Below are 13,958 nucleotides of genomic sequence, written 5' to 3' on the forward strand. Positions count from 1 at the left end.
TCTATCCCGTTGCTGATAGTCAGTGGGTAAGCCCTGTCCATTGTTCCCCTAAGAAGGGAGGTATTACTGTCGTTCCTAATGATAAACATGAATTGATTCCTCAAAGAATTATTACAGGTTATAGGATGGCAATTGATTTCCGCAAATTAAATAAGGCCACTAAAAAGGATCATTACCCCTTACCTTTTATCGATCAAATGCTAGAAATATTATCCAAACATACACATTTTTGCTTTCTAGATGGTTATTCTGGTTTCTCTCAAATACCTCTGTCAGCCAAGGATCAATCAAAGACTACTTTTACTTGCCCTTTTGGTACTTTTGCTTATAGATGTATGCCTTTTGGTTTATGTAATGCACCTGCTACCTTTCAAATATGCATGATGGCTATATTCTCTGACTTTTGTGAAAAGATTTGTGAGGTTTTCATGGACGATTTCTCCGTCTATGGATCTTCTTTTGATGATTGCTTGAGCAACCTTGATTGAGTTTTGCGGAGATGTGAAGAAACTAATATTATCTTGATTGGGCAAAGTGCCACTTTATGGTTAATGAAGATATTGTCTTGGGGCATAAAGTTTCTGAAAGAGGTATTGAAGTTGATAAAGCCAAGGTTGAGGCTATTGAAAAGATGCCATGCCCCAAGGACATCAAAGGTATAAGAAGTTTCCTTGGTCATGCCGGATTTTATAGGAGGTTCATTAAGGATTTCTCAAAAATTTCTCGGCCTCTGACTAATTTATTACAAAAAGAAATACCATTTGTCTTTGATGATGATTGTGTAGAAGCATTTGAAATACTTAAGAAAGCATTGATCTCTGCACCTATTGTTCAGCCATCTGTTTGGAATTTACCCTTTGAAATTATGTGTGATGCTAGTGATTATGTTGTAGGTGCTATTCTAGGGAAAAGAGTTGATAAGAAATTAAACATTATTCAATATGCTAGTAAAACCCTAGACAATGCACAAATAAATTATGCTACTACTGAAAAAGAATTCTTAGCAGTTTTATTTGCTTGTGATAAGTTCAGACCATATATTGTTGATTCTAAAGTAACTATTCACATTGATCATGCTGCTATTAAATATCTTATGGAAAAGAAAGATGCTAAACCTAGACTTATTAGATGGGTTCTCTTGCTACAAGAATTTGACTTACATATTGTTGATAGAAAGGGAGCTGAGAACCCCGTTGCAGACAAATTGTCTAGGTTAGAAAATGTGCTTGCCGACCCACTACCTATTGATGATAGCTTTCCTGATGAGCAACTAAATGTCATAAATGCTTCTCATACTGCTCCATGGTATGCTGATTATGCAAATTACATTGTTGCCAAATTCATACCACCTAGTTTCACATACCTGCAAAAGAAAAAGTTCTTCTATGATTTGAGGCATTACTTTTGGGATGAACCACATATTTATAAAGAAGGAGTAGATGGTGTTATTAGACGTTGTGTACCCGAGCATGAACAAGAACATATCCTATGCAAGTGTCACTCCGAAGCTTATGGAGGACACCATGCTGGAGATAGAACTGCACATAAGGTATTGCAATCTGGTTTTTATTGGCCTACCTCTAATGGATATCCACATATTTTAGTTGCTGTTGATTATGTTACTAAGTGGGTAGAAGCTATTCCAACTAGTAGTGCTGATCATAACACTTCTATTAAAATACTTAAAGAAGTTATTTTCCAAGATTTGGAGTCCCTAGATATTTAATGACTGATGGTGGTTCACATTTTATTCAAGGTGCTTTCTGTAAAATGCTTGCTAAGTATGATGTTAATCATAAAATTGCATCTCCTTATCACCCTCGGTCTAGTGGTCAAGTAGAATTGAGTAATAGAGAGCTCAAATTAATTTTGCAAAAGATTGTCAATAGGTCTAAAAAGAATTGGTCCAAGAAACTTGACGATGCATTATGGGCCTATAGAACTGCATATAAAAATCCTATGGGTATGTGTAGTGACCCGACCTCAGACGGTCAAGTCTCTGTGTATCTGTACTATCCCTGGATCGGTATGCTAGCACACACAGTACATCAATGTATATATCAAAGTGCAATCACATGTATAAATAACAAAAAAACTGATATATACCTTCGGAATCTTAGCGGAAACAGACAAACGGGTGTGGAGTCCCATCAACGCTATCAGCAAGTTGAGTGCGGACCGTAACCCTATCGTATCACTTACTCATCGGATAATACCTACAGCATAATATGTTGCAGTTGTGTAGGTCGGTACGTTGAATGTACTGGCAAGTCACACCACAAGAGATGAATAAATGTCCTATTTATACATGCAATATGGCTGGTGGTTGGTTCTAAATTTAATTTGCATAAAGCTGATTTTTCCCTATCATCAAAAGAATATCATATTGTTACTACATAATTCATCATAATATGATTGAGATGGTTGCTCCATTTAATCTATACCCAAATTCATTAAAACCCATTAGATTATTTAGAGTGATGAGATTGCTCAATTCCCACTTTCCAGATGCTCAAATTGTCCATAACCGGGGACACGGCTAATCGATTAGTTTTACACTCTGCTGAGTTTTGCACACTTTTCCCCACAAGACTCGATCACCTCCTTTGTAGTCCTCGCACTGCCTGGTGTTTGAGAGCCGGAAGATCGAGACATAGTATTTCTGAAGTGTTCCCTCTTAACCCTGGGTAGACCGGTACACCTACATATATAACTACATCTACTAGTCTACCACTATAAGAGGTCACACAACGTACTTAACTAAGCCAGAGCCCATAATAGCTTGTGGCTGTGCAGGTAAGCTTCTAGTCATGAAAAATTGATGAATCCCTTTGAGCCTGGATGGCAGTCCATAGGGTGATCACACGGGTACTCCGGGATCCCCTGGGCAAGTCCACTGGTTTCTCCAGGGTGCCCCTTACCTATCCACCCAGATGTGTGTTAATGTTGGCACCTATGTTACCCTTAATTATTATATCACTCGCAACTTTCATGATCTCACATACCAATCCCCGTCTACAATGGCATAGCAAAAATCCCTACAACGTTGGCGACAAAGAAGTAAAGGCTCATACCTACCTCATTGCACTACTGGGTTTATAATATAGCCAACTAACATATTCATGCAAACCCTACATCAAAGGACTAAATGCATATATAAAACATAGGTATAAAAGGGCATGATCAAGATGTAACTTCCCTTGTACTATTGATGAAGATGAAATATTATATTGAGTCGTCTTTCCATCTCGTTACGATATATCTAATGATATAAGAAAGTACTTTAACACAAAACAACATCCAAATAAAGATCCAAATAAAATATTCAAATTACAATACAAATAAAAACATTCCTACATAAGTTGTTAGGACTTGGTTATGGGTTGAGATAAGATCAAGAATGAAATTATGATATAGGGTTTTGTTCTAGGGTTGGGTCAAAGTGAAGATCGCGGGTTGAAGAGTTGTGAGGCAAGGTTCTACGACAAAGTCTATAATGAAAATGGTAGATGGAGTTTGTGGCACAAAGATTTATGTTACAAAATGTATGTAACAACTCGTGAAGTCTAAATTTATATGATGATAGCATATGACCAGAGATGTTCCTAATGATCTTCTCAAGAAAGTTGAGTCAAGAATCAAATTAAACTAATGATGAAATTGAATTACGATAAAATAAAAACTATATGAAGTGTCATGGTTGAAACAGTGGCTAGACATAGGTGAACAATTAGGAAAAAAAATTCTAACAGCAAGATATGAACCGAAGGATCAATTTTGCTGAAGGAAACATTTTCAGCAGAATTACAGATTAATAGATATAGCAAAAATACTCAAATACAAATTTTAAATTTGTGTCAAATTTAATTTACCAAAAGTGAAATATTTTTGTCTCATGATAAACTTCGTGTTTCAACGAATCCGCGGATATAAAATTTGTCGAATTCGGACTTACAGTCTAGGAGATATGAATTTCCGAAGTTTGAGTATTTTTCTGAAAAACAATTACGGAATTTACACAGTGCTCACCGGAGTTAGTCGCCGGAGTTTGGGATAAAGGTCACCGGAGTTGAGGAAGAAGGCCCCAACGTCAAGTAGTAGCAGAACGGCGAAGAGGTCGACAAGGGGAGTCCTTTGGATAAGATCACAGGCTCGGACTTGTCCTGTGGCGGCGTGGAGCGGCCGCCGGAGTTGCCGAACTCCGACGAGCAATTGCTTCCAGAGGAGGAGGTTCAAAGAGTGGTTTTTGGATGGGCGAGTGAGTGGCTTCGAGGCTCTCATCTGGGTACCTTTTATAGGAGCAGGGGAGGTCAGAAATGAGCAGTTTCATAGTTGTTATTGACGGCAGTAAAAGCGGCAGTTTCCTCGAGCTCTAACGGCCATTAGGGGGTGCCTTAAAGAGCACTACTGGAGGGAAGGAGTCGAGAGAGCATGGGGAACCGGTTCAGGAGGTCAGCGGTTGCGGGAAAAGGGAGAGGAAGTGTTGGGGTGCAGCCTAAGCCATGGATGTCTCTGTGTACGTGAACATACAGATGTGCACGAGGAGGAAGATGAACGCTTCGCTAGTGGGCTTCTCGGTCAGTTGGGCCAAATTGGGCCATGGCTGTAGGTTTTCTTTTTGCTAATACATTTGTCGCGCAGAAAAAAATTAATAAAAATAAATAAATGTTCACATACACGTAATTATAATTTGGTTCCTACAACATATTATTTGTGTGCACAAGCTAGAATACATTTTTTATGGACATAAGGACAATTGTAAATTAAGAAAAGGACAATTGTACCGTATTAAATATTTCCAAATATATTTTTGGAGAAGTCACATTATCTCCTCTCATTAAATTTTATTTGATTAATTTGGAAATATTTAAATGACATTAAAACTCCAAATAATATCATATTTCAATTGGAACTCCAAAATCCAAACAAACTCCATATGAAATATTCATCCACCACATTTGAGAAAGTCATCTTATTCTCACTCCAAAATTGTGATTGTGGTTTCCAATATTTCAAAAAAAGAGTCAAACAAAAAATTAAAGCCCTTTGATTTTCTTGAATAAACTTCCCCAACCATAGTTTTCTTTATTGGATAAAATGTTATCCAACTTTTATAACATGATTAGAAAAGTTTTAAACAAGAACTCAAAAGGTTTTAATTCTCGTGAAAATAAAATAATTTGGCATAATCCATCACACTACAATCAAACAAACAACCCTATTTATTTATTTAATATAACATTCCAAAATATATAATTTTGGGATGTTACAAACCTACCACACTTAAAATGAATCTTGTCCTCGAGATTCGGAAAGGCTAGAAAGAAAAGGTTAGGGTTGGGGTCTCCTTGCAATTCCATTGATCATCATGAATGTCTCGGGTGCTACCACACTTAAAATAAACTCATGCACCACCTCTATAGTGTTGACAACACATTTGTCCTCAAATTTCTTGTAATAACTCCTTCATTGATGCTCTCCTGTTAGAGGCATAACATTTCCTTCAATATCTTGGGTCTTTGCATCAAAATGAAATTCTTCTGAAACTTGATCTTCTCATCTGACAGGTCTAGCGCCAATGCTAAACAACTATCGAAAAATCTCATGGAGGTCTGCCATTACTGGTTCCCTGAAAGAAATGGGTCTTGGCTTCATTCTCACCGTGTAACCTATGATTGGCAACAGCTGCCATGTACATGGGTTTATCATCATACCATTCTAAGGCTTAATCAAGGCTTCAATGGGCGTCGACACTTTACTGTGGGTAAGTCACTCAGATTTACCATTCCAAATAACAAGAGCGAATGATAAGAGTAAGTCATCATGGTGGCCAAGCCATGTCGCACCCAAATCATTACCCTGTATAAGGTTTAGTGAATCTCGCATCCTAACACTCGGGCATCCTCACAGGCATTGCAGATTTCTCTTGTCTACGAACTGGGTTTGGATAAATCCATCGATTCTCCAAGCCAAAAAGAAACAACTATCGTTTCACCAAAACCCTCTGGTTTTACGTATCCTCCTATGGAATAGCTATAACTTGATCGGTAGACATTTCTTGTATCCTTCATAATTCTTCCTTCAACAAGACTGTGCTTGTTCCTCGATAAATCCTGGGCCTGTGGGTTATGGCCCACTTCAACACCTGTATAGCTTTTACTCATCCTTGGAGTTACTACTGATCCATATTCTTAGGTAATTCTCATACTACTTCATTTCCTTCATCTCCTTGTGGTAACCAACATAACGAAATCAAACTGCAACTTATTTTTGTCCAGCTCCTTTCTATGGATCGACATGAACAACACGTATCTTTCTCCTTTGACCCTGTGATTTTACGAAATACTACCACACTTAAAATGAATTGTACTAATTCATCCATAGACCATATTTCTCATATCCTCGAAAATGGTCAAAATCTAAGAGAGTGGCAACTCTTACAATTCAACATGGCACTGATGATTCAACTTTATTGATCCATGAAATATTACATTCTCCAAGACTTCCATTACATAGGTCAACTCAACCTACTCATGAAAATAAAATTGCTTCCTACTAATTACTGATATCATAATCTCGACTACTCAGTTTTAGCTTTATTTTGATCCGAACATTCCCTAGCATAAGGTCCCACTTCCTTACAACGAAAACAAATGGCTTACGACTTGTCTCGAGGCTTCCTTGTGATTTTCTGGACTCCTTGGGTTCTTGGCTTCTTGTCCGAACATTCATGGTAGTAGTGCCATGAGTTCTTGCACCTGAAACATGTGATATGACTCAAGTCCTTCTCTGTAGAAATTGGGTTACTCTGGGGAGGTATTCGTTTCCTCTTCGGGGACTTCTTCGTACCAATCAGAGCTTCTATTTCATGTGGATCAGATTCCACTTCTTCTATCAGAAGTATTCTGGATTCTCTTTTCTTTCCTTGGTGCAATACTGTGAAAATGTCCTTTTTCTCCACATGAATAGCAGGCTTTGGAATGAAATCTGGTTAGGCCTTCTCCATCAGGGTCTTCAACATCGTCCTTCGTCACAGGTTCTTTCATACCTTCTCGGAGGGCTTCCTTCATTCCTTCCTTCTGCTTCCGGGTAGTTTGTTGTACCATGGGATAAATGTGACACCGAGCAGGGCAGTGATCCGTTCCTTTACATAAGAAACATGTAACCTGCGAGGTTGGGCATTCTCCGGCTGGGTGATTTTCTTCACAATGTGGGCATCCGTCCTTGTGTTCTTTATGGGTGTGTCCAATTTCTTTGCAAATCTTACACGCACAAGGTTTCTTCATCATCTTACTATCATAGGGCTTCCGGGTAAGACGAGACCTTAGCAGAGTCATCTTGAATTCTTCCCAAGTCTTTGCTCCATTCCATCCTTGTATGGCTTGATGCATTTTCCACCATGTTGCGGCACTTCCTTCAAAGTACCGAAGAGCGTATGGTACTTCATCCTTTCTTTCAACAAGGTTGATCCTCGGGTGATTCTCCATGTTATGAATCCATTGCTTGGTCTCCAACTGAGTCTTGGGTCCCGAGAATTTGAGTCCATCTTCATTCATCATCTATTGGGTCCAAGGGTTTTGAGATGAGATAGAGTTGGAGGAATAGAGAGATACACACATTGCACAAGTCAATCATGATTCACACATTCATTCAATCAAACATTAATATAGTACTGCCACCCACATAAGTTGGTATGGTCAGATACTCAAATTGTAAACGTTCAAACTTATTTTCTCATGATGGTCTACTACTAAACTAACTTCTCCAGATCTTGGTTCTGGTCTCCATGGGGCTTCTTCTGCTTGTGTTGGATACTCTCTAGTTCTTCAGCCAGATAATCTCTGTCGAGATGGAGTTTCCTGTGGCGTCCCAGTATGTCTTGTAGTTGATTCTTGAGCTTCTGGATCTCAACATCTTTGGCATGAGCTATGGTCCTGCTGTTCTCCAGTTCCTGACGAAGTTTCCAAACTTTAACGTTTTCCTCCGCATGCTTGGTTACCTCCAGCTTCTGGGCCTTGAGTTCTTCATGCAGTGCTTCCTTATCAAATAAGACTTAGAGAAGGTCCATCTAGAGGTTCTTGATGTAATACTCCAACTCTTGGTTATACGCCGTCAGAGGTGAAAACTTCAGCTTTTGCTCCTTCGTCAGTAAGATATGTGCTCCACCAGCTTTCTGCCATCCAAGCTTTCCAAAACTGTTCTTTCTTAGCTCATTACGATGACGATAGCACAGGCATGCAACTGCATCATGAATGGCAGTGTTGATGCCCATATCCTTTTTGCAGGCTATCATCTCATTAGTGATGTATCCTTTCTTGGGGTCTCCTTGACGTCCAAAAACTCGAGTCTTAATGCCCCAAGTTCCGGTTATTCTCTTGTTCACCTTGATCTCCGGTATCGGCAACTTCAGAAGTCTGACCAGTACCATGAGGGTTGGACCACAAAGAACGTCCTTGTAGTGCTCTTTGATGTTCAGGGTGAAATTCTCCATCTAAAATTTAGAAATAAGAAGAGTTTTGGTCAAGGGTTCAAAAGATGAGGGAAAATTCCAAGGCAAAAATTGTTCTCTCGTGGTCTTGCTGGTACTAAGCCATTTCCTAGGGTCACGTCCTATAGTCAACATGAGCTCTGATACCATTTCTGTAGTGACCCGACCTCAGACGGTCAAGTCTCTGTGTATCTGTACTATCCCTGAATTGATATGCTAGCACACACAGTACATCAATGTATATATAAAAGTGCAATCACATGTATAAGTAACAAAAAAACTGATATATACCTTCAGAATCTTAGCGGAAACACGCAAACGGGTGTGGAGTCCCATCAATGCCATCGGCAAGTTGAGTGCGGACCGTAACCCTATCGTATCACTTACTCATCGGATAATACCTGCAACATAATATGTTGCAGCTGTGTAGGTCAGTACGTTGAATGTACTAGCAAGTCACAGCACAAGAGATGAATAAATGTCCTATTTATACATGCAATATGGCTGGTGGTTGGTTCTAAATTTAATTTGCATAAAGCTGATTTTTCCCTATCATCAAAAGAATATCATATTGTTAGTACATAATTCATCATAATATGATTGAGATGGTTGCTCCATTCAATCTATACCCAAATTCATTAAAACCCATTAGATTATTTAGAGTGATGAGATTGCTCAATTCCCACTTTCCAGATGCTCAAATTGTCCATAACCGGGGACACGATTAATCGATTAGTTTTACACTCTGCAGAATTTTGCACACTTTTCCCCACAAGACTCAATCACCTCCTTTGTAGTCCTCGCACTGCCTGATGTTTGAGAGCCGGAAGATCGAGACATACTCTTTCTCAAGTGTTCCCTCTTAACCCTGGGTAGACCGGTACACCTACATATATAACTACATCTGCTAGTCTACCACTGTAAGAGGTCACACAACATACTCAACTAAGCCAGAGCCCATAATAGCTTGTGGCTGTGCAGGTAAGCTTCTAGTCATGAAAAATTGATGAATCCCTTTGAGCCTGGGTGGCATTCCATAGGGTGATCACACGGGTACTCCGGGATCCCCTAGGCAAGTCCACTGGTTTCTCGAGGGTGCCCGGGCAAGTCCACTAGTTTCTCCAGGGTGCCCGGACAAGTCCACTGGTTTCTCCAGGGTGCCCCTTACCAATCCACCCAGATGTGTGTTAATGTTGCCACCTTAAAGTTACCCTTAATTATTATATCACTCGCAACTTTCATGATCTCACATACCAATCCCCGTCTACAATGGCATAGCAAAAATCCCTACAACGTTGGCGACAAAGAAGTAAAGGCTCATACCTACCTCATTGCACTACTGGGTTTATAATATAGCCAACTAACATATTCATGCAAACCCTACATCAAAGGACTAAATGCATATATAAAACATAGGTATAAAAGGGCATGATCAAGATGTAACTTGCCTTGTATTGTTGATGAAGATGAAATATTATATTGAGTCGTCTTTCCTTCTCGTTACGATATATCTAACGATATAAGAAAGTACTTTAACACACAACTACATCCAAATAAAGATCCAAACAAAATATTCAAATTAAAATAAAAATAAAAACATTCCTACATAAGTTGTTAGGACTTGGTTACAGGTTGAGATAAGATCAAGAATGAAAATATGATATAGGGTTTTGTTCTAGGGTTGGGTCCAAGTGAAGATCGCCGGTTGAAGAGTTGTGAGGCAACGTTCTACGACAAAGTCTATAATGAAAATGGTAGATGGAGTTTGTGGCACAAAGATTTATGTTACAAAATGTATGTAACAACTCGTGAAGTCTAAATTTGTATGATGATAGCATATGACCAGAGAGGTTCCTAATGATCTTCTCAAGAAAGTTGAGTCAAGAATCAAATTAAACTAATGATGAAATTGAATTATGATAAAATAAAAACTATATGAAGTGTTATGGTTGAAACAGTGGCTAGACATAGGTGAACAATTAGGAAAAAAATTCTAACAGCAAGATATGGACCGAAGGATCAATTTTGTTGAAGGAAACATTTTTAACAGAATTACAGATTAATAGATATAGCAAAAATACTCAAATACAAATTTTAAATTTGTGTCAAATTTAATTTACCAAAAGTAAAATATTTTTGTCTCATGATAAACTTCGTGTTTCAACAAATCCGTGGATATAAAATTTGTCGAATTCGGACTTACAGTCTAGGAGATATGAATTTCCGAAGTTTGAGTATTTTTCTGAAAAACAATTACGGGATTTACACAGTGCTCACCGGAGTTAGTCGCCGGAGTTTGGGAAAAAGGTCACCGGATTTGAGGAAGAAGGCCCCCAACGTCAAGTCGTAGCAGAACGGCGAAGAGGTCGACAAGGGGAGTCCTTTGGATAAGATCACAGGCTTGGACTTGTCCCGTGGCGGCGTGGAGCGGCCGCCGGAGTTGCCGAACTCCGACGAGCAATTGCTTACAGAGGAGGAGGTTCAAAGAGGGTTTTTTGGATGGGCTAGTGAGTGGCTTCGAGGCTCTCGTCTGGGTAGCTTTTATAGGAGCAGGGGAGGTCAGAAATGAGCAGTTTCATAGTTGTTATTGACGGCAGTAAAAGCAGCAGTTTCCTCAAGCTCTAATGGCCATTAGGGGGTGCCTTAAAGCGCACTACTGGAGGGAAGGAGTCGAGAGAGCATGGGGAACCGGTTTAGGAGGTCAGTGGTTGCGGGAAAAGGGAGAGGAAGTGTTGGGGTGCAGCCTAAGCCATGGATGTCTCTGTGTACGTGAACATACAGATGTGCACGAGGAGGAAGATGAACGCTTCGCTAGTGGGTTGCTCGGTTAGTTGGGCCAAATTGGGCCATGGCTGTAGGTTTTCTTTTTGCTAATACATTTGTCGCGCAGAAAAAAATTAATATAAAAAAATAAATGTTCACATACACGTAATTATAATTTGGTGCCTACAAAATATTATTTGTTTGCACAAGCTAGAATACATTTTTTATGGACATAAGGACAATTGTAAATTAAGAAAAGGACAATTGTACCGTATTAAATATTTCCAAATATATTTTTGGAGAAGTCACATTATCACCTCTCATTAAATTTTATTTGATTAATTTGGAAATATTTAAATAACAGTAAAACTCCAAATAATATCATATTTCAATTGGAACTCCAAAATCCAAACAAACTCCATATGAAATATTCATCCACCACATTTGAGAAAGTCATTTTATTCTCACTCCAAAATTGTGATTGTGGTTTCCAATATTTCAAAAAAAGAGTCAAACAAAAAATTAAAGCCCTTTGATTTTCTTGAATAAACTTCCCCAACCATAGTTTTCTTTATTGGATAAAATGTTACCCAACTTTTATAACATGATTAGAAAAGTTTTAAACAAGAACTCAGAAGGTTTTAATTCTCGTGAAAATAAAATAATTTGACATAATCCATCACACTACAATCAAAAAAACAACCCTATTTATTTATTTAATATAACATTCCAAAATATAGAATTTTGGGATGTTACAGGTATGTCTCCGTATAAAATGGTTTATGGAAAAGCATGTCACTTACCTCTCGAACTAGAACACAAGGCATATTGGGTTATTAAAGAGCTCAATTATGATTTTAAACTTGCCGGTGAGAAGAGGTTATTTGATATTAGATCACTCGATGAATGGAGAACCCAAGCCTACGAAAATGCCAAGTTGTTTAAAGAAAAAGTTAAAAGATGGCATGATAAAAGGATACAAAAGCGTGAACTTAATGTAGGTGATTATGTATTGCTATACAAGTCTCATTTAAGATTTTTTGCAGGAAAACTTCTCTCTAAATGGGAAGGTCCTTACATTATCAAGGAGGTCTATCATTCCGGTGCCATAAAAATCAACAATTTCGAAGGCACAAATCCGAAGGTGGTGAACGGTCAAAGAATCAAACATTATATCTCAGGTAATCCCATAAATGTTGAAACCAATGTTATTGAAACCGTAAACCCGGAGGAATACATAAGGAACACTTTCCGGAACGTTTCAGACTCCGAAAAGGAATATGTATGTGGTACGGTAAGTAAACCGACTCCAAAACAGTTTTTAAGGCAATATTTCTCCGTTCTGGAATATTTAGAAAAATAGAAAAATAAGAAGCAGTCCGGGAAGGACACGAGGCCTCCACGAGGGTGGAGGGCGCGCCCTACCCTACTGGCACGCCCCCTACCTCGTGGGCACCTTGTGCACTCTCCGGACTCCGTTTTCTTGCACAATACGTATTTTGGTCGGTAAAAATTCATTATATAATCTCCCGGGGGTTTTGACTCCCGTATCACGCAATTAACCTCTGTTTGTGTTTTGAGCTGTTTTTCTGACAGATCCAGGACGTCATGTCGCCTTCAAGTGCCCCCAAGGACCAGTTCTTCGAGAAGGTCGTCAACCCCTACCTCGCGGAGGTGCTGCAACACCCTCAAACCATTGAGATGCGTGAGGGGTTGTTGCACATCCGCGATGTTGAAGGACCAAGGAAGACCGGAAGCACGGAGGCAAGGCTCGAGGCATTGGAGCAAGATGTTTTCAAGTGTCAGGAGATGGTGGAGCGTGGACTCGATTCCAATCACATTATGATCACGAAGTTCACCAACAACCAAAAGCTGGACGTCAAGGACATTGGGGAGGCCATCTTCAAGCTTCATGAGAAAATCTAGCACCTCCAAGCCCAGATCTATGACCTGCAAAATCAAAACTGTGAGTATGAATATAGATTCAAGAGGATGAGTTTGGCTGCAGATTTGAGCTTTCAGGAGACTCGATCATCCTTCTATGATGGTGAGCCTATGCCTTGGAAGAAGGACGACAAGCCTACGCCATCAACAAAACCATCACCTTCTCCACCAACAAAGAAGAATTGAGTATCTGGTATGGGCACTCCCTTTGGCAACTGCCAAGCTTGGGGGAGTGCCCCGGTATTGTATCACCATCACTTTTATCTTTACCGCTTTTTTTAGTTCGATCCTTTTGGTAATATCTTGATCTAGTAGAATAAAGTTTACGGCATGATCTAGTTTTGAGTTTTGCTTTATGATCCCTCTATGTAATCGAGTCCGTGAGCTATATATAATAAAGATTAGTGTTGAGTCAAGGGCTTGATTATTTTTCCATGATCCTAAGTGAATAAAAGAAAAGAGAAATAAATAAAAAAGGAAACAAAGAGATCATATGGATCTTATGGAGAGTAATGAGCTCACATAGAAAAAGTATGATGAATACAAGTTGTTGAGAGTTGACAAACATAGTTTTGGTCATCATTGCAATTAATAGGAGGTAATAAAGAAAGAGAGGTCTTCCCATATAAATATACTATCTTGGACATCTTTTATGATTGTGAGCACTCATTAAAATATGACATGCTAAAGAGTTGACGTTGGACAAGGAAGACAATATAATGGGTTATGTTTTCTTACATCTGAGATAAATTATATTGTCATG

This window comes from Triticum dicoccoides, chromosome 3A (genome assembly GCF_002162155.2).
Source record: "Triticum dicoccoides isolate Atlit2015 ecotype Zavitan chromosome 3A, WEW_v2.0, whole genome shotgun sequence".
NCBI classification, from domain to species: domain Eukaryota; kingdom Viridiplantae; phylum Streptophyta; class Magnoliopsida; order Poales; family Poaceae; genus Triticum; species Triticum dicoccoides.